The following is a 22,369-nucleotide window of genomic DNA, read 5'->3' as shown; positions in this document are numbered from 1 at the left end:
CAAATCAAAACCAGTGATTCCAGAAAGTTTTGGGCTGAAACCAGGAAACCTGTGAGTTGCAGTGAAAAGTAGACCATCTCAAATATTCTATTACTGTAATTGAGATCTAATGGCAATGTGCATTCAATCTCTACTTCCAACTCCTCTTCTACCTGCATTCCTCGTAAATTCATAACTTCTCTAATTAGTTGGTCTTCTTTCTATCTATCTATCTATCTATCTATCTATCTATCTATCTATCTATCCATCTATCTATATCATCTATGTATGTCTGTCAATATATTATCTACCTCATCTATCTGTCATCTAACGATTGATCTATCTCCTTTATACACACACACACACACACACACACACACACACACACACACACACACAAAAAAAAACATATTGAGTCCATTTATTTACTGGTCTATTCAAGACTAACATCTGGGTATGGGAAACCTATTTATGGAGCTTGTTCCTGGGTCAAATTGATCCTGGGTCCCTCCTTGAAACCCATTAACAACTTCTTAGAGCTATTTATCTAGGCCCAGGACCCATTGGAGAGTTAAACTGTCATTGTTAGCATATCAACTGATACAGTCCCTATGCCAATATCAACTAGGCAACCATTTGTCATTTTTCTAAGGGACACTCCCTGAGAGCAAGTTTCCTGATCTTTTGGTTCCTTCACTCATCCTAATTTTTTTTTTGGTTCTTTTTTTCGGAGCTGGGGACCGAACCCAGGGCCTTGCGCTTCCTAGGCAAGCGCTCTACCACTGAGCTAAATCCCCAACCCATCCTAAATTTTTTATGTGCACTTTCAAACTTCACAAAGAGAGACACCTTTGCTTCCTGTTTCTTAATGTATTCCCACAACACCCAGGATATTTTCTACTCCTTATTATAGTATCTGATGGCCACATAAATTGCCAGAAAGCCCTTGATCATATATTGCTTATAATTTGTATTTTTCCTAGAAACTTTAAGATCTTGAATGTACACAGCCTAACTTGAACCATGTTGCGCACTCCTTCTCATTGTAAATGCAGTCTGTTCACTTGGCTTCTACTCTCAGCTAGAGCTCTACAGTTTTGGCCAAGAAGCATTCAGCACAGCTGTTTGATGTAGGAATCTAATTTCAATTATGCCTCCATCCCCTGTACCATCTTCCAGGTAAGCCCTGGGCAAGGACAGGTGCCCAGTTTTGTTGGTGAGAATATAATTAGAAAAAAACAAGTTTAGACAAAATTCAAAAATCATATTTTTTTCTTTTTCTTTTTTTATTCTTTAATCTTTTTATACAATCCAGTCTTTATCTCCCTCCAGGTCCATCCTGAGTATTCCTCATCCCATACCTCCTCTAACTCTCTGTCTCCAAGAGGATGTCCCCACCCCCTGACACTCACTCCACAAGAAATTTCCCACACCCTAAGGCCTCCAGTCTCTCAGAACACTTGTCACCCTTGTGGTTGTAACTGTCAAGTCTGTTGAGTTCTTATGATCCAAGTGGAGTAGAGAAGTGGAGAAGTTGTGGCATAGATAATAAGATGGCTTGCAATAATATATTTGCGATCCAAAAATATCTTCTGAAAACTGAACATTAGATATCCTCGAGTATGAATGTGTGTTAACACGTTTTTATTTATCATATTGCCTATTCTCTGAGTCTCAGCCTAGATGCCCTGCCCTAAGCAAGAAGGCTTTTCTGAATGCTAACACTGACTTCTTTCTGAAAGTTGCACAACACTTTCTCCCTACTTCCAACTCCTGGGCCTACATAAATAGCTTTAAGTAGTTGTTAATGGCTTTCAAGAGAGGGAGAATCACAACTGTTTTGGCACTCACTGACATCAATTAATATTAGTTAGTTTTCAGAGTTGGTCTGTGTCCTCTTGGTTCATATTATACTCTGCAAAGCCACAGGCTTCAAATTCTCCGTAATTCCATTCTCTGAGTCAATAACTAGCAAGTACAAGTAGAACTATTTGTTGTCTTTATTTTAACATTTTGCATTGTTGAACTTTTCCTTTGTTGTTTTGTTCCGCTTTGCTTTGCTTGTGATTAAAGAGAGTGAATGGATGGAAAAGGAGCCATGCTTTCCTTCTATCGCAAAATCGATCAGCACATTTCAAGTTTCTTTCTTTCTTAGTGTCCAGCTGATGGGTAGCTGACCTAATGTGACTGGATCATAAATTAATTGGTCAAATAATTATTAAAAATGAACATCATCTTAGAGAGGAATTTTTATCTTACCCAAGACAGTTCCAGTTACATCGTTCAATTTCTTTCCCCATAATTACATGCGGCTAATGAACAGAAATATGACCAGCCCACTTTACAGGAATATTTAAGTCAGTTCCTAACCCTTATAGCCATAAGCCTAAGGAAATCGGTTTATAAAGATGAAACATTTATTTTGGCTCTACTTCAGGCAATTCAGTGTGCAATTGGTTGATTCTGTTGTATGGAGGATTATGGCAATACAGAACATAGAAAACTTGTAGCAGAATAAAACTGTTCAGTTCACGGTGACCAGGAAGAAAATGACGAGGGAGTATTCCACCACCATCTAGAGCACACTTCTAACACATGGAATTCCTTCCAGCAGGCCCTACCTCCTTTGTGATCAGTTACTTACCAAAGGCACCACATGCTGACAAATAACCCTGTACCATATAGGGCCTAGTAGGTTATTTATGGTTCAAACAGCTGTAGCTCTATGGAAATAAGCATGGGTGTTTTTCAAAAGGATAGACGTATATCTACCACTTGATCCAGTTTTATAACTTCCTGGATATATGTGTGTGTGTGTGTGTGTGTGTATGTGTGTGTATACACACACATTAAAGAGTCTATATATTATCATACCCATGTTTATTCTGTCCTATTCACAACACCAAAGAAACAGAATCACCCTAGGTCTTAATAGGTGTAAAGAAATATAAAATTATGAAATTAGTAACCCAAAAAGGGGGCTATGGACATTGTTATATAAGTGAGGCGAAAACTAAGAAAGACAATAAGCATTGCGTCTTTTTCTCATATGTGAAGACTATCATTTAATGTGTGTGTGTGTGTGTGTGTGTGTGTGTGTGTGCATGCGTGCATGTGTGTGTGTGGAAAATGTACGTATAGAATATATGAGGGGAAGAAGGTTTTGAAGAGGGAGTGGAGGTTGATAGCACGCGTGATGCTGCCGAGGAAGAAGATACAATTGACCAGGGATGAGTGAGAAACTCATTATGCACAAAATGCCTCAATGAAGCATAATATTTGGTGTGTTAATTAATAACTGAATTTCAAAAGATCCAAGCTGCTCAGGTTTGAACTTGAAATGTCTCCTAGAGGCTCATGTTTTAGCACTTGGTCACCAGCTGGGGGAGCTGTGTAGGGAGTTGTGGAACATTCAGGAGGTGGAACCTGACTGAGGGAAATAGTTCATCTTTGTTTCCTCTCTCTGCTTCCTTTGTGCAAAGAAAGTGTGATTAGTCAGCTCCAGGCATTCTCCTGCTCACCTGCCCTCCCTTTCTGTTCTGACAGACTATACCGACAGAATCCTAAGCTAAAACAAACTCTTTCCCCACCAAGTCATGCTTTTTTTTTTTTTTTTTTGGTCAGGATGTTACATCACAACAAAAGAAAATCTACTAAGTCACAAATTGTAACAAGGAGTCACTGAAATTCACATAGACTTTCTAATACTAGAATGAAAATGTACTATACTCAAATTTATGTTTACATATTTAATGAAAACAGTTACATATAATGGGTGAGATACATGTTTTAACTTCTATTTTTATATAAGAGTAAAAATATGAATAAAAAGCAAAATTTATAATTACACAAATATTAGATTTCTGGTTCTGATATTATTTATTTTAGACACTACTGCTTAATAACGTATAATAACAAAAAAGAGCCCAGGGTTAACCAGGATATTCTGCATCCTTTTCTTCCAGGTGGCTAAAACCTTCTGAAGTGCTGAAGCTTAAAGGCATCTAGTTTTTGTGAGTCAAATCCACTCTAAATATTCCAAAGACTCTGTCCATGTGTCTATTTCTCTGTCTCTCTCTGTGTGTGTGTCTCTCTCTGTGTGTGTCTCTCTCTCTGTGTCTCTCTCTCTGTGTCTCTCTCTGTCTCTGTCTCTCTCTCCTTTTTCTCTCTTAAAAGAAAATCTGATAATCTTTTCTAATGGATGCAGCTTATATAACACGAGATTTTATTTGCAACAGTGTAAAACACCTGGGAGCATTAGCTCAGAATTTTGCTGGCCACTTTTATGCTGCGGAGTAACTTTGCTGAGAATTACTAGGCCTAATTTCAGCTCGGACAGGTGAACCTATGACACCTGACTGGAAGGCTCTGCTTCTCTGCCTTCTGAGTTAATCTGTATTCTGAAATCTGCTTTTCCAAGTTTCTTTTATCCCTTTGTAATTCCCAGTTGCCCTGTTGAAATCCTTGTAAGGGTTATTATGCTCTGCAAAAGCAGAAAAACTGCCCTGGCAAATATTTCTTCTGCATGATAAATCCCTTTGATTATGGAGGATGTAACAGTGGACTGTAGAAAACTAGAAGATCAATTCAATTAATAATTAAAAATAAAACACATCAGTTCAAATTCACCCAACATGGTCGGTTCTTCCAATGCTGTTCCGTCTCATTAAGCTCCTGTAAAATAACTACTTGGTTTACTTGGAGAGAATATCGACTCTAGAGTTATTTTTCTCCAACTTTAAAGTGCTCTGGTGATATCATAAACTGCACAGGGCAGGGTGACCTTCGGGTGTACTTTTCTGAAGATGTAATTTCTTACTAAGTTGGAAGACTAGCAGTCAAAATGCATCTTGATAACATTTGCCCTACTGCTATGTGAACATGGCAGAGGATGGAAAAGCTACACTTCATCTCTGTGATTAAGGGCCAACACAGCCTGGTCAGGCCCTTTGTATTCACAGCAATGTTCAGTCATGCTTCATTCCAGAGGGTAGTTTAGTCTACCATTGTCATTATGCATTTGACGTAAATATTAGCCTGTAACTTCAATTAATAAATAAACGGTGTGCATAGTAGATATGATTCTGTAACAATCATGTACGTACGAGATGATGTTGTAATTTCCAAATGTTTTAGCCTGTTTATTGGAGTGATTATTACAGATGATTGAGTTATTTTTCTCATTGCTATGACAAATTTTCTGAGAAGAAACCTATTAAAGGCAAATGGTTTACCATGGCTTAATATCTGAGACGATACAGTAAGTACATCATGCCAAGGCAGTCACTGTGGTGGGAATAGGAGGTGCTTAGTGACATTGTGTCTACTGTCAGAAGAAAAAAGAGAGGACTTTGAATACTCAGCTTTCTTATTTGCACTTGTATCATTTCTACTGGTACACCAGCTCTCAGTTATCTATCACAGGAAATATTCCAACACACATGTCTCTAAGCTTGTTCCTTCAGTAATCTAGATCTAGTCAACTTGACAATCTAGATTAACCAGCATATTCACTAGTGTTGAATGTGGAAATTTAGTGATTCCAAGATAAAATTTTCAAAACTGATTTTTAAAAAGATGAGCACATTACTGTGTGGTAGAGGTAGGGGATGTTATAAAGGTTTGGAGATCTCGCAAGCTCTGGATCATCTACTGTGCCTTCTCCTGAATTTTGGATTAATACCCTACAGTGAGAATGCACAGACTACAATGACAGGATAAGTCTAGAAACAGATTATATCTCTATTATTAATATAGTGATTAGAATATGCTTTTCTAGATCTAGCTCAGAAAGTAGAGATCTTATACACTTTGTAATATCAAAGAATGATTAGGAATTAAAGGTCATCCTCAACTACAGTGAACCAGAGACCAGAATAGGCTACATGACACTCTTCCTCAAAAAAGAAAAAAAAAGAACAAATAAACAATAGCAGCAGCAGACAAACCCAGGAAGGTTTGCAGATTTGCTTACTAGATTACCAACATCCTGATGTAACAGGAGCATTAATTGGATGAAAACAGGACAAGTAAATCTGGAGGTCTGAGGTATGACAGCATGGGAATTTAAGATTACGTTTTGTCTGAGAGATTGAGTACGTGTTAAAGTGAGGTTGGACTCACTGGACATCATACACCTTAGAGTTGAGACAAATTAATGACATGTCAATTGTCATGGGGAAACTTTCCATTAAATACACAGTAAAAAGAAGTTATGTTTCCAGGGAACGGTACTCTTGGGAGATTTTTAAGAACTGAGATCTGTCCCATTTAGTAGCTCAGAAATAGTAGAAATAATTATCATCTTTATTTCACTTTCAGAGACACAGTGTGACAAATGGCTCTGAGTGATGAAATTAAGAAGATATGAATAGGTAGCTGAGAAAAATGGATAATGGTGGGGTCACTGTGTCACGTAAGAAGATTCTGAGACGCCTACAGAAGTTGAAACACATTAAAAAGATTTACATCAAGTTGATACAATGTTGAAGCAAATTTCCTGTTTTAGAAAGTTGTATTTACTCTATGTCATAGCTACATATGCATATCTTAAAACTATGTCCTTCAGCCAGGGCACTAGTGTTGCAGAAGATACTAAAGTAAAACCCTAGAAATAGCTCTAAGGATAAGACCACTTGCTGTTCGCAGCAGACATGGGTTTAATACCCAGAACCCACATGGTGGCTCTCAATCATCTATACCTCTACTTTGAAGGGATCTTATGCTCTCTTCAGAACCCAGGCAAAACACTTATATACATAATATAAAATAAATACATCTAAATATAAATTCCTTAACGCAAAGAAGCAAACAATGCTGCAAAGTATGCACTTCCTCCTTCAATAATCACAATGAGGCAAATTCTAGTCAGAAAAAGACAAACAGAAAATCTTGGGATTCAATTGAAAAGAAATGAAAAGCAAAGAGTCCTAGACTTTACTCATGTTAAAGATGGTGATGTACCAAGAACTACACCTAAGGCTGGGCCCACAGCATCATTGCTGCAATTGACCTATACTGAGGACAATTTGCCAGGGAAATGATAATCAGTGTGCAATTGCACAGAGCTCATTGAATATTGGTTACACGCAATAACCATTACTGTTAACATTGGAAAAGAAATAAGAAGCAAGAAATGTTCCCTAAAGGAGCACTGTTTATGGGGTGAAAATTCTAGAGCTATCTTCAGAAATCAAATTATGTGCTGATTATTTCTTTATCTACTCTTCCTTCATGCTTCTTAGTGGCACACCTAACAAAGTAGATCTGCTGTTGATGACACTAGCTAAGCATTCAAGGACTGCTTTTACTAAACGGAGCACTCAAACCTGTGTTTACTTTTTCTCTAGAATTTGGTAGGCTCTTTCTCTCTTTCTCATTTGCGCTCACTCTCTTGCTCTCTCTCTGTGTGTGTGTGTGTGTGTGTGTGTGTGTGTGTGTGTGTGTGTGTGATATACGCGTATGCTCCCATATGAATACACGTGTATACATTTACATGTGTGAGGGCAAAACGTGCAAGGCATTGATTTTATGTCTTTATTGATCACACTCGACCACACACTTTGGAGGAGAGTATCTAACTGAATCTGGAGCTCACCAGTTGCTCTAGCCTTGCTCACTCACAAGCTAAAGTAGTCCTCCTGCGTCTTGTGTAGGTTGGTAATACAAGTGGGCTCCCACACTCTTTAATACGTATACGGATTCTGAGCATCTCAAATGCCATCTCAGTGATTCCATCTTAAGTACTTTTCAGGAAGTCTTCCAACTCCACAGATCCAAACGTTTTCCTTACAGTCCAATTCTAAAAACAAAATGTCTTCCTGAGAACTGTATTTCACGTTCTTGGAGGTACATTTCTATTAGGGTATTTCTGAAATTATTACCTGAGCGTGGAAGACATACCTTGACTGCAGATGGCACAAGTCCCCGTGCTAGCTGCCATTGTTGGCCAAAAGCGAGAAATGAGAAAGCCACTGTGCAGCTAGGCAGCTGACTTCACTCTCTGATTGCTGATTCACTGAGGTGGAACAAAGGAGGATACTGAGAAACCAAAGCAAGCACAAGGCCCTCCGTAAGAGATCATGTGCCATTTTCAATTGCTTTACTTCCCTAAGGCTTCTCTTAATTCTAACACTTTTGCTTTGGATCATTTTCCATGCATTCCCTGGCTCTCCCTCTTAATTTACCATTTGTTCTAGTCTCTTCCCTATTTTTTTTCTATTCTGTTGCTTTTTCTTCCCCTTTCTCTTCATTTCTGTTATACAATTTCAATGAGAGAGATTGTGAGCGGGATGAATTTTATGAAACTCAAATTGTTTGTAATCTGATGCTGGATAGAGAGCTCAGTGGGCAGTATCATGAATTCCTAAGTTGAAATCCTTAGTACTTAGCTAAAAGCTGCCTATGGGTGCTTGTGCCTATAACACCAGTCCTGAAGTAGAGATTTCAGTTGTAAAAGCTTTCTAGCTATGTTGGCTAGATAAAATCAAATTCATGCCCCAATCTACATTTATCAGGTACAGAGGAGGAGAGAATATTACCTGACCTCAATCTCTGGACTGTTCATGAATACTCACAGGCATCTGCAGATGCATACACATTTACATAAATACTACTTTTTAATTTTAAAACCAAATAAATAATTATGGTTAAAATTAGTTTTCCCATCTATCCCTTTTACTCTCTGTATTTCTTACTTGCTGATCTTTCCCTTCCTATCAAGTCCCCTCAGAAACTCACAATTTCAATATTGGACTTTGAAAAGTATTCTTTTCTACAACTTTCAAGTCCTAAAACTGATCATCTTCTAGAGACATATGTTAGGTAAATAAGAGTGGAAGTCGTAGCTGAATGACCACTGAATAGTCAGGCTATTTTCCCCTTCCCTTGAATGCTGCTATATCTAACAGTATCTGGTATAAATAACCTCAAATAGAATTAGAGAATAGAATTCTCAGAATAGAATAACATTATCAAATAGAAACATAGCAAGTGTCAACAAAAATCAATGTGAGGACAAAATGAGCTATTCTCTAAAAAATATATATGTAAGAAAGGGACATTGATCTTGATTATTTGGTTTGAGACCAAAACCGCAAGGCCACTCCTTCCTTGACAACTGCTCAGTATACAAATTTCAATCATTCTTTAAAAAGACCTTTAATATGACTTTATTAAAATGTTCTTTTCTGTCAATTATATTTGCATAAATATGTGGTCGCAAAAAGCTAAAGAAAGAAAGAATGTGCGTTTGATATTCATCTGTTTGTGTGCACACAGAGCAAGCATGCCAATTAAGAGCTTGGTCTGTAGGAAGAAATGCCCATGAAAATAAATCATGAAAAACAACCAAGGCCCCTGTATATTAAGAATGTCATGCATATAATTACTGTGTGACAAGTAATATGTCTTGAACTGGATTACATGTAGATTTTAATGAGATTTTTTTTAGAATCATGCACACTTGTCTTAAAGGAAAATATTTCTTATTACATTAGCTACTTAAAAACTTAAATGGGTCCAAACTAAATAAAATTTAAAAATCCTTCAAGATTAAAAAAATTAGTCATAATCAGAAACAAAGGAAGAACATGGTATTTGACTTTTATAGGCTACTCAAATCTGTTAAAAACATGACTGGTACCAAATCATACTCAGATCAAAAGGAATCACATCTATGGAACAGACATCACTTGACAGCAAATGCTTTCAATCAACTTTTTGTATTTCTTGAGAACTTCAAACATGCATATGTGTTTTGATTAAATAGCCACATTATTTCTTTCAGAAGGCACCATGCAACCTTCCAAAGGAGAGGAGCAATCAACAGTCCTACCTAGTTGTGAAGCCTATAAACTATAACATTGACCAACTTTACAAAGTACTATAAGCAACTAGTAAATTTTGAAAATTGAAGAGACAGTTTTCCCAAGGGACCAATACACCAATAGGTTATCTGATACTGAATGATGTGCCCTGAAAACATGCATATAAGCAATATTATATAGACTTAAAAAGATATGTTTAGGAATATATACATACATGCATATACTTTGATGCATTTAACAATTACTGAAATGAGGAGATCATGAATTTGAAAAGGAGCAAGAATAGGTGAATGAGGGAATTAGCAGAAGAACAGGGAAATGGCAAATGGTGTAATTATAATCTCAAAAATAAAAGAAAGAAGAAAAACCAACCCATAAGCCAATTACTTTCTATGAACCCCTTCCATGTACTATTCTCTTCTTCAGTCATTCCCATGTCTCTCTGAAAATTTCAGCTTCTCAAGTTCACATATTCTTTTGTGTTTAAGTCTGCTGATAGGTATGATATGATATGTGCTAGATATGAGCACAAGCATATGACCATCTACTGTAGCATTGGTAGCTTTTCATGGGCATCTTTCTTGAAAAAAATTGACTCACTTTCCTCCAGAAGAAAATAACTTACCAATAGTTTCACAGACAGAGATGACACTTTGTTAATATCTACCATGCCCTCAGATTTTAACTCATTTGATCTTTGAAAGTCTTGTGCATGAAGTAATAATGATTGTGAGTTCATGTGTGGCATTGCCCTGGTATGTCAAGCCAACACTGTTTTACTCCTGATGTGTGTATTTCTGATCCTTACAACCTTTCTGCTCCCTTTTCCACCATGATGATGTTTTCTTTCATCATTTTCTTTTCTCTTTTCCTCTCTCGTCCCTTTTGTTCTCTTCTTTTTCCCTTTCCCCTTCTTTCCATCTACTCCATCTTCTGCTTTTCTGTTCCTCTCATCACCCCCCTTTTTAATTTCCACTCTTTCTTCTTCTCTTTGCCTTCCTGTTCTTTCCTCTTGGAATAGTGGATAGTGGCTAACTATTATCACATCTCTGTTGATCAGCTAACATATCAGTTAATAATTTTAGTTTAATGACTATAGAAAATTACTTCAAGATTTAATTTGTATGATATTATTTTTATTCTATTTTACTATTTTTTTTGGTAGATATCAAGACCACAACAGGAGTATCCAGCTATACCTCTCTTGGGCATATACCCAAAAGATGCCTCAACATATAAAAGAGACACGTGCTCCACTATGTTCATCGCAGCCTTATTTATAATAGCTAGAAACTGGAAAGAACCCAGATGCCCTTCAACAGAGGAATGGATACAGAAAATGTGGTACATCTACACAATGGAATATTACTCAGCTATCAAAAACGAGTTTATGAAATTCGTAGGCAAATGGTTGGAACTGGAAAATATCATCCTGAGTGAGCTAACCCAATCACAGAAAGACATACATGGTATGCACTCATTGATAAGTGGCTATTAGCCCAAATGCTTGAATTACCCTAGATCCCTAGAACAAACGAAACTCAAGACGGATGATCAAAATGTGAATGCTTCACTCCTTCTTTAAATGAGGAAAAAGAATACCCTTGGCAGGGAAGGGAGAGGCAAAGATTAAAACAGAAACTGAAGGAACACCCATTCAGAGCCTGCCCCACATGTGGCCCATACATATACAGCCACCCAATTAGACAAGATGGATGAAGCAAAGAAGTGCAGACTGACAGGAGCCGGATGTAGATCGCTCCTGAGAGACACAGCCAGAATACAGCAAATACAGAGGCGAATGCCAGCAGCAAAACACTGAACTGAGAATAGGTCCCCCATTGAAGGAATCAGAGAAAGAACTGGAAGAGCTTGAAGGGGCTCGAGACCCCAAAAGTACAACAATGTCAAGCAACCAGAGCTTCCAGGGACTAAGCCACTACCTAAAGACTATACATGGACTGACCCTGGACTCTGACCCCATAGGTAGCAATGAATATCCTAGTAAGAGCACCAGTGGAAGGGGAAGCCCTGGGTCCTGCTAAGACTGAACCCCCAGTGAACTAGACTATGGGGGGAGGGCGGCAATGGGGGGAGGGTTGGGAGGGGAACACCCATAAGGAAGGGGAGGGGAGAGGGGGATGTTTGCCCGGAAACCGGGAAAGGGAATAACACTTGAAATGTATATAAGAAATACTCAAGTTAATAAAAAAAAAAAAAGGAGTATCTATTTAAAACCTACAATTAGAAACTTTTACAATATATGCTAAATGGACGACCCTGATGTGAAACTCATGTACGAATATAAGCAAAACTTTGTATGCATCTAATGAAAACAAGTGATAGAATGAACATGCCCTAGCATCTGTAGTAACTGGGACCCCAAGGTCCCAGAGACACAGGTATCCCATCTGTCCAGTGGCATAGGTTCCTTCCGGTATGAACCAGTGACCTGAGCAGACCTTGGGTGCTGGCTTTGCACCCACTCCTACAATACCCAGAGGAAGCCCTACTCCTAGGTGCTCTGAAAATGCCCAGGATCACAAGTGAGAGGGCCACAACATCTGATCCAACCTCCGGAGTAACTAGGTCCCCCAGGATTCAGGCACACAGGAACCCCCACCAGACAGTGGCAAGGGTTCCTTCTGGTCTGAAACTGGACACTAGCAGACCTGGGGTGCTGGCTCTGCATCTTCTCTTACAACACCCAGAGGGAGTCCAACTCCCAGGTTCTCTGAAATGCCCAGGATCACAGGATCCCAAAATCACAAAGGAATCTCGACTCCCAGGAGATCAGACATAACCAGGGGCACTGGAGCTCTGACACACTCAAGATCACAGTTGAGGCCATAACATCTTTCCCAACACCCAGCATAACTGAGACCCCACATAGAAACCTGAGAAACACAAACCCCTGTTCAGCCAGAGGCACAGGTTCCTTTCAGCTTGCACCTGAGCTTGGAACAAACCCCAGGGCTCTAGCCCCCCAGTCACTCCTGCAACCCCCTGAGAAAGCTTGACTCCCAGGAGCTCTGACACACCCAGAATTTCAAAATCACAGGATTCCAGAATCAAAGGATCACAGTGAAAGTTGGACTCTGAGGAATTCTGACACAGCCAGGAACACAGGAGTGATAGGCTCCAGTCAGAGACAGCAAGGTCAGGTAGCACTAGAGATGAACAGATTGCCAGAGGCGAGTGCAAGAACATAACTACTTGTCATCATCAGAACCCAGTTCTCCCACTACAACAAGTCCTGGATACCCCATCATACCAGGAAACCAAGACTCTGATTTAAAAATCACATTTCATGATGATGATGGAGGACTTTAGGAAGAACATAAATAACTCCCTTAAAGAAGTGCAGGAGACGACAGGTAAACAGGCAGAAGTCCTTAAAGAAGGAAATGCCCGTAATGCAATAAATGAACTGAAAGAATCAACACACAAATCAGTCAGAGTAAGAAACCATCAGGTTAAGGCAGAAGTTAAGGTTCGAAAGCTCCCGGACAGCCAGCCATAGTTAGGACCTGCATACTCAGGAACAAAGGGATGGGGCTCTCAGACTCCAGGACATCCTAATGCCACTGGATGTCAAGGAGCAGTCAGGAATGAAGGATGGGCATAGGCTGAGGATGAGCCTGGAACCTTGGGGAATGGGGAACGCTGTTCATAGTGAAAATGGGTACACACAAGTTCCTCAGGGTGGATCAGAGATTAAACACCTTTTATAATCTAAGATAGGAAGCTTATTGACTAAATCATCAAGGCCTCTAAATACCTCATTAGCACGGAGAACTCTATTTTAATGTACATGACAGAGCTCATGTTCCTATGTAGGGAGTGTGGTCATGTGACGTGCCTGGTTGGAAGCAGGTGAAGCTCTGACCATCCTCTCAGAGGTTCCATGGCTTCCAATATACTCAACCTTCCTAAGTTACATGGCATTGTTCATCGCCCTATAGAGAGTGACAAATGCAAGTTGGTGACTTTTGCCAACTCACCATGAGGTCATCTTTACTAAGTTATTAACAGCTCTTCCCATATGTCTTAGATTTATTTTACTCATTTCTTTGATTATTAGAATAGTATATCAGGACTTTGTCCAAATTATCACCGGGAAGGAAGTGGAAGATGAATATTGGGCAGTGAGAAAGAGAAGGGCTTAGGAGATGTTATTAAATTTAGGGGCCTGATTGGATTGTTCATAATGAACAAGATAAGAATGGAGACTGCTAAAGTAATACTAGAAAAGTGTATTTTCTCAAGATACCCAACTTTCTTTTTGTAGCAAAATTATAACAGAAAAGAATAGTGTTAGGACAAGATGATTTCTCACACAAAACTATTCCAAAGTGAAAAATATAGACCAAAGTTAAAATATTTATTTATATTATTTTTATTATATGTCAATATATGAGTTCTGTGTGTATGAACACATGTGTGTACAGGTGCTCTTTGGAGCCAAAGTCATCAGGTTGTCTGGAGCTGTAGTTACAGAGAGTCTTAAACCAGCTGGCACTGGTGCTAAGAACCAAACTTTGGTCCTCTAGAAGAATAGTATTTGTTTGTAATAACTAAACCATCTCTCTAGCCCACTACATTGTTTAAAAGACTAATCAAATGAAATTTAAATTATATATATCACCATAATTTCACAGATCAAAGAATTCAAATAAATGTTATTAACATGACATATAGAATACCCCAGATATTCTATAGACCCAACATAGTCACTATCAAAATCCACCAGGCTGTTAAAAACTAGAAACAACAATTATGAAATAACTATGAAAATATAGGGAAACCTAAATACTTAAACTTATCTTACAAAATTAAAAAAAGAGGAAAATAGACATAACAATTTCTAAGTTCCAATTATAATATTAATGTATAGAAATGAAAACAGTTTGGTACTCAAAAAGATTGGATTTATGTTTATAGATAAATAGATGATAGATAGATAGATAGATAGATAGATAGATAGATAGATAGATAAAAAGATAGCTTATAAAAATGCAGCACAATATGGAATCCAGAAAAAAACCACCTATGTTCACAGGTAACTATGTGTATTTAAGACACAAAGAATACAAAATGAAACCTTTCCAGTAGATGCTTTTATGAAGCATGAATACCTATAGGTACATTAGTGGGGCTGCACCTTATCATTTCATTATAAACACAACTTGGCTCAGAGTATGGGTAGCATGTGAATTAAAACATAAATGGTGAATTCTAGATTAATGAAAAGAAAAGATTTTGCAGTTGATTTGTCATTTGTTTCTGATGTAATACTGAAACTCTACGTAACAAGAGAAAAAAAGCAGCAGAAAAACATCAAATTTAAAACCTCCTTACTCAATTGAGGAAATAACCTACACAAAGAAAGGACAATTGTATAACTGCAGTGAGCCCTGGGACGTAGAAATAGAACACAGGGCACAAAAGGACACTTTATTTTCAATAATGCATTAAAATTAATACAATTGAAAATCAGATACCCAAATAAACAGATTACAAAATGGTCAAAGAACTCAACAGATACTACTTTACTGAAGTCATTCTACTGGGTTGCAGTTGGCTGTCATGGTGTCCACATCTCTATCCATTAGTAAAGTAACATGAAACTGCAGTCAGAAGTCATCTCACACCTACTGAAGTGTCTGTCATCAAATCAATATGATGGAACCATTCTTTTGAACGGTGTGGAGAGAGAAGCCTTGTACATTGTATCAGCAGCTTTCTGAGACTCGTCAGTGGTTCACTAATGACACAGAGACGTCTAATACTGATTTCTAATACACTTTAAAGCTTAGGCCTTTTGCTGGGGAAGTCTATCTGCTAGCTTCTAACTTAGTTTGACTTCCCAACCTTTCCCTGGGACATGACTACCTCTTTACTTCCCTGCCCCCACTCCAGTCTGAGTCTGCTCCCTTCTGTGTTTCCTTAAATTCCCCCACCTCTGTTTGCATCCTTTATGCCTCTCTGTCTGTTTGGAGGCTATGACCCTGTATTTTCTGTTATAGCCATTATCTGTCAGATATTTATTATAACATTGAATAGTAGTAAGACAATGCCAGAACATCTCATAGGTTGCCTGAACTTCATGTTTTGAGAAGGTGTGGAAGGACAACCATGGACTATAGAAATGTCAGCCACAGAAATCCTGCCAGCCAAAGAATGTGGAGAAAGAGGAACACTCCTCCATTGCTGGTGGGATTGCAAACTGGTACAACCCCTCTGAAAATGAAACTGGAAGTTCCTCAGAAAATTGGAAATGTATCTACCTGAAGACCCAAGCATACCACTTTTGGGCATATTGGTAAAAGATGCTCCACCCTGCCACAAGGGCACATGCTCCACTATACTCACAGTGGCTTTCTTTGTGATAGACAGAAGCTGGAAACAATCTAGATATCCCTCAACTGAAGAATGGGTATAGAAAATGTGCTTCATTTACACAATGGAGTACTACTTAGGAATTAAGAAGGAGGATATCATAGATTTTGCAGGCAAATGGATGGAACTAGAAAATATCATCCTGAGTGAGGTAATTCAGACACAAAAGAACATGCATGGTATGCATTCACTAATAAGTGGATATTCACCAAAAGAACAGAATACCCAGAACACAATCCACAGAACTCAAGAAGGTTGTCAAGCCTAAGAGCCAAAATAAGGATGCTTCAAACCTACTTGTGAAGGAGAAGAAAGCAATAATGGGGGGGTGAGGGACCTGTATTAGAGAGGAGAGGGGAAGGAGAAAGGGAAACATAATCAGGTACTTAGGGGGAAAACACGAGTAAAGCCATGAGGGCCAGCAGAATGAATGGAAACAGGTAACCACGGAAGATGGAAAGTAGGGGGACCTTCTAGAATATACCAGAGACCTGGGAGGTCAAAGACTCTCAGGACTCAAAGGGAAGAACCTTAGATGAAAGGCCCAACAATTGGGAGAGAGAACCTTAAGAGTCTACCTCCAGTGGAAAGGCAGAGAACAAAGGGAAGGGACAGTAAAAACTCTGACTCAGAATTGTTCCTGTCTAAAAGGTCTGCAGGATGCTGGCAGGCAACCACTGAACTGAGAACAAGGTCTCTGTTGGAGGAGTTAGAGAAAGGATTGAAGGGAGCTGAAGGAGTTTGCAACCCCATAAGAACAACAATACTAACCAACCAGAGCTCCCAGGGACTATGACTGCAGCTGCATATGTAGCAGAGGATGGAAATGTTGAGCATCAATAGGAGGAGAAGCCCTTGGTCATGCCATGTCTGGACCCCCAGTGTAGGGGAATGTCAGGGTGGGGAGGATAAGGGGACACCCTCCTAGAAGCACGGGGGGAAGGGGAAGGGGATAACATTTGAAATGTAAATAAAATAATATCCAATAATTTAGAAAAAGAACTGCAGGGACAAACATGGAGAATAGACTGAGGGAAAGAAGGTCAGTAACAAGCACAATTTGGGATCCATCTCAAGGGAAGTCTCCAAAACCTGAAGGGGTGCTATGGTATGCTATGCTTGTAGACAGGAACCTAGCATGGCTTTCCTCAAAAAAAAAATAAAAAAGTCAGCCACTACTTATCTTTCTTTCTGCTCCACTAGTAGAGCAATTAACAGTTGAATTTGCTACAATATTATTTTAATGGCTAAATTAGAGAACAATTTAATTGCCTTCTGATAAATGAATGAATATCAATTCATGGTATGATTATATACATACACACCATAAATAATATTCAGTTTTTAAAATATAGAATGCCATAGTTTTAACATTCTATTGGTTACAATGTTTGCTTTTGTGGTGTTTGTTTGTTTGTTTGTTTGTTGTACAAAGCAAACTAAAGCAAATACCATAGAAGATCTGATAATAATTCATTGAGCAAATTTATCAAGACACAGTCAAAGAAAATAATACTACACAACCTCCCTTACATGGGAATCTGAAACAGCCATATAAAGAGAAGCAGAGAATAGGATAATGTTTATGAATACTTGGGAGCATAGCTGATTGGGAAATATTTATCAAAAGTAAAAATCTTTCATTTAAGAGATAAATGTGGGTATCTATTTTTTAGCAATGGGATAATAAAAATTTTGACATCTGCTAACAGGATAAGATTTATATAGGTTAAAACAAGGGCATTATAGCAGCTAATGAAGCACAAGCCTTTGAAGGCTAGCACAGAAGAATTTCAAATGTGCTGCCTTGGACTATGTAATGATTCTAGGTCAGTTTGGGATACATAACAAGCCTTATCTGATAAGGAACTATCAATCTACTTATCTATCACTTAGCTATTTACTTATTTATCTCACAACCACCATCATCTGTCATCCATCTCTATCTATGGTACATGATATCCATATCAATGTATTTTTGTGTATTGATGATATCCCAATACACTTGTTCAAAAGTACAGAACGTTTTAAGAGAGAATAAATTTTACACACAGTCCCTCTACTAAATTATGTACTCTAGGTTTTTAACTGAAAGAGATATCTACCATAGTGTTTTAATGTGAGACTTTTCTTTTTTTTTTTTAATCTTTATTAACTTGACTATTTCTTATTTACATTTCTATTGTTATTCCCATTCCCGGTTTCCAGGCCAATATCCCCCTAGCCCCTTCCCTCCCCTTCTATATGCGCTTCCCCTCCACATCCTTCCCCCAATATCCCCCCCCAACATTCACCTTCACTGGGGGTTCAGTCTTGGCAGGACCAAGGGCTTACCCTTGCACTGGTGCCCTTACTAGGCTATTCATTGCTACCTATGAGGTTGGAGCCCATGGTCAGTCCATGTATAGTCTTTGGGTAGTGGCTTAGTCCCTGGAAGCTCTAATTGGTTGGCATTGTTGTTCATATGAGATCTCAAGCCCCTTCAAGCTCTTTCAGTCCTTTCTCTGATTCCTTCAACGGGGGTCCCGTTCTCAGTTCAGTGGTTTGCTGCTGGCATTCGCCTCTGTATTTGCTGTATTCTGGTTGTGTCTCTCAGGAGCGACCTACATCCGGCTCATGTCGGCCTGCACTTCTTTGCTTCATCCATCTTGTCTAATTGGATGGCTGTATATGTATGGGTCACATGTGGGGCAGGCTCTGAATGGGTGTTCCTTCTGCCTCTGTTCTAAACTTTGCCTCCCTATTCCCTGCCAAGGGTATTCTTGTTCCCCTTTTAAAGAAGGAGTGAAGAATTCACATTTTGGTCATCCTTGAGTTTCATATGTTCTGTGCAACTAGGGTAATTCAAGCGTTTGGGCTAATAGCCACTTATCAATGAGTGCATACCATGTGTGTTTTTCTGTGATTGGGTTACTTCACTCAGGATGATATTTTCCAGTTCCAACCATTTGCCTATGAATTTCATAAAGTCATTGTTTTTGATAGCTGAGTAATATTCCATTGTGTAGATGTACCACATCTTCTGTATCCATTCCTCTGTTGAAGGGCATCTGGGTTCTTTCCAGCTTCTGGGTATTATAAATAAGGCTGCGATGAACATAGTGGAGCACATGTCTTTTTATATGTTGGGGCATCTTTGGGTGTGAAGTTATATTAAACATATATAGAAACAGATATGAATGAGAACAACTGTATTTTACTTACGAACATTCTCTTGTTCCTGACTCTATGATTACTCTTCAGGACTGAAAGAAAACACTTGGTAAAGGAGTCTCCTGCTTCTTTTGCACAGCCTTTTCAAAGTAAGCTGCATTACCACTGATGAGCTTTTCTAACTTACTTTTTTCTCCTGCAGCATTTTACAAATGGCTCTTGTATTAAAGAGCAGATAAAACTCCCTGAGGAACGCACTCCATGATGCCTTTAGTGTCTTTTCTGACACATCCTTGAAGACAGATGGACCCTAAAGAATTCACCACAAACTAAGTGAGTCACATTTGTCTCACAGAAATGTTTTATAAGCTGCAGAATGTAACAAAGGCCATTACAGAGATTATATTTCTCACCAGTAAATCTACTGTCCATCTTGTGCTTTTCCAGCATTAAGAAAATTGCTGTGGAATTGCTCATGTCTCAGGAGGCAGTGCATCACTGGCGCATTGCCTCAGGTTGTCCTGTGAAACATGTTTATCTTCATAACCTATCAATTTACACATGTTAATGTTCTAGTTTGGACATTTAACACATTTCAGCTATGGTCACTATGGTCAACAATTTGAAGAGAATTTCAAAAATTAAATGCTATATATGCTGTGTAACCATATAGTAAATTCAACTATGTGATTTATATCTGAACACAGAGATAAATAAACTTTCAAACCCATTACTCATATCTCTCTGACACTAGTTCAAGTGATGCTAGTATTTAAAGAATGAACTGTGATGGGTTCAGAAGTAAGGGGTTCTGTTGAAAAACCCTAAGAACCTCAGTTCTAAGACCAGTATCTACATAAGAGCTCAATACTCTCCAGTGTTTAGGAACATTTGTACCTTTTACAGAGAACCAACCCACTTTGGTTCCCAGCACTCACACAGTAGCTCATCATCATCTGTAACTGCAGTTCAATGGACTGAGTACACTCTTATAATATTATATCACTAGACACTCATACACTACACATACGTACCTCTAAGCAATCATACATGCCCACAAAATACATAAATACTGTGTTTAGAAAATAAAAATGACAGGTGTTTTAGCACCAACACATGAACCCAGCATTCTGGGAGGCAAAGACAATGTGAGGACTGGAAATTCTTGGCCAGCAGTATAGCTCCATGAGAGAACTTGTCTGAAATGAACAAGGCAGAAAGTGACAAAGTAGAACGCTGAGCATTCTCCACATGTTCATGATGATATACACATACAAATTTCAGTTACATAATAGCCACTTACACAAGATCCATATGCTTACATCTACACTCAAATGAAAGGCATACATACATACGTACATACTAGGAGGCATTTCTGTAAACACTTTAGGATACAGTGAAATGCATGCACTACGTATGGATACATCCAGGTAGACATGTTTTGATTCACTCAATGTATTCACCAAATCTTATGACTGCCTTCTGTTTGGATTAGTTTTTGCCAGCACTGCTGTCACTCAACTTCTCAAGATGAAGGCATGGCCTAGACAAGTTTTAGATGTTTTATTCTTAACAGTTTCCCCATTTTATCCTTTGAGTCTTTTAGTGTAGATTTTTCACTTTGTATCAAGACTTGGTTTCTCACATCATGGGCAGTGTCTCCTGCTTTCTCTCTCTCAAAGCTTATTATTTACTCAACTGCTTCTAGCAAATGTCCTTAGAGTGGTACCTAGCACAATTAAATTGGAACAATGCATAAAATACTAATATACACATTAACAGATAAACTAGAGATCAGCTGTCCTTAGCTCTGTCCATTCTGTGACAGAGAACATAAACTAAACAAAAGGTGCTCAGTATTGGAATCATCTCAGTGCTGAAGGTCATGAAATATATTAGCCTGATAAATGATAAATGATAAACATGAAATTTAGCCTGATAAATATGTGATCTCTTAGAATTGCTTCTCAGAAGATGAGAAATAAGAAATCCCTCTGTAGAGGAATTTTAATACAGCAACGTGGCTGCTCTGGCATGGGATCACATCCTGAGTTTGAAGTCTATATGGTCCTGCTGGAATGCAGTCATACTCTGAATTGCAGTATGTTCTGGCTGCTGTATAGGCACACCCTTAGCACACACCTTTAATTTCTAGCTGTGAAAGTAAGATTAGTTTGTACAAGAAACCAGCCATGTTTGAAAATTATGTTTAATTGAGGGACATAGAGAGTGCTAAATCAAAGAAAGGTTTGATAGAATGATTCAGAGGTAGGATACACCGAAGTCTCAAGAAAATAGCACAGGAAAGAGAGGCTATGTAAGAGCAGCAAGAGAAAGAAGGTGGTCTGTGGGGCCCAGCTTACCATTATAAACTCCATTTTGCTTTTAGACTCCATTTTATGGTTAACTTGCCATCCGAATGAACTCAGCTACTAGAAAAAAAACACAACTTGCTCCATGAGCAATGTCACCCTGGTAACAATAACAATTACCCTTTGCACATACACACTCCATTCCTATCAACAACCAAACAGTTCTTAAGGAAAATACCTAATGTCTAAAGTAGATTGATTCAGCTAGCAACCATTGTTCAGATCATTAGTAAGTTGAAATCATTACTAGTGCACCAAGTAAATGTTAACCAATCATGTAGCTCCCAAGTTGGAAAGTCCCTCACCCTGCTACCATAATACATAAGCAAGGCTTATACTATCTCAGAACCTTCCATACCATCCACTGTGCTGGAGAGATTGGAGGGTATGAGCTTGGATTTGAATAAACATTGTTTGCTTTACATACACGTTGGACTACTGGTGTCTGTGCTGGTCTGTGGGGACTTTATGATATCGGGGTAACAGTCTGGTGTGTCTGTATAGCAGCTTTACCAGGACAGTATTGCAAAGACAGGATGCAGAAAAAAACAAGCTAGACAAATCTGAAGACAGAAAATATCAGAGAATGAGGAGCCTGAAAATAATTAGAAAATATTGTCAAAATTATTATGAGGA

The 22,369-nt window shown here is 38.5% G+C and overlaps 1 long non-coding RNA gene across 2 annotated transcripts; it reads right to left on the bottom strand.

Moving 5' to 3' along the window:
- Positions 1–1,961: 1,961 nt before the first annotated feature.
- On the bottom strand, positions 1,962–12,813 carry LOC134486800 (uncharacterized). Of its 2 annotated transcripts, XR_015687236.1 has the most exons (4): positions 12,719–12,813; positions 7,882–7,996; positions 7,577–7,780; positions 1,962–2,166 (listed from the first exon to the last, which is right to left on the bottom strand). It is a non-coding gene; the product is annotated as an uncharacterized LOC134486800 (long non-coding RNA). The 2 variants fall into 2 exon arrangements; XR_015687235.1 differs by lacking the exon at positions 7,577–7,780.
- Between the last annotated feature and the right edge of the window lie 9,556 nt (positions 12,814–22,369).

This window comes from Rattus norvegicus, chromosome 4 (genome assembly GCF_021556685.1).
Source record: "Rattus norvegicus strain SHRSP/BbbUtx chromosome 4, alternate assembly SHRSP_T2T, whole genome shotgun sequence".
NCBI classification, from domain to species: domain Eukaryota; kingdom Metazoa; phylum Chordata; class Mammalia; order Rodentia; family Muridae; genus Rattus; species Rattus norvegicus.
This window is presented reverse-complemented; position numbering and strand designations above follow the sequence as displayed.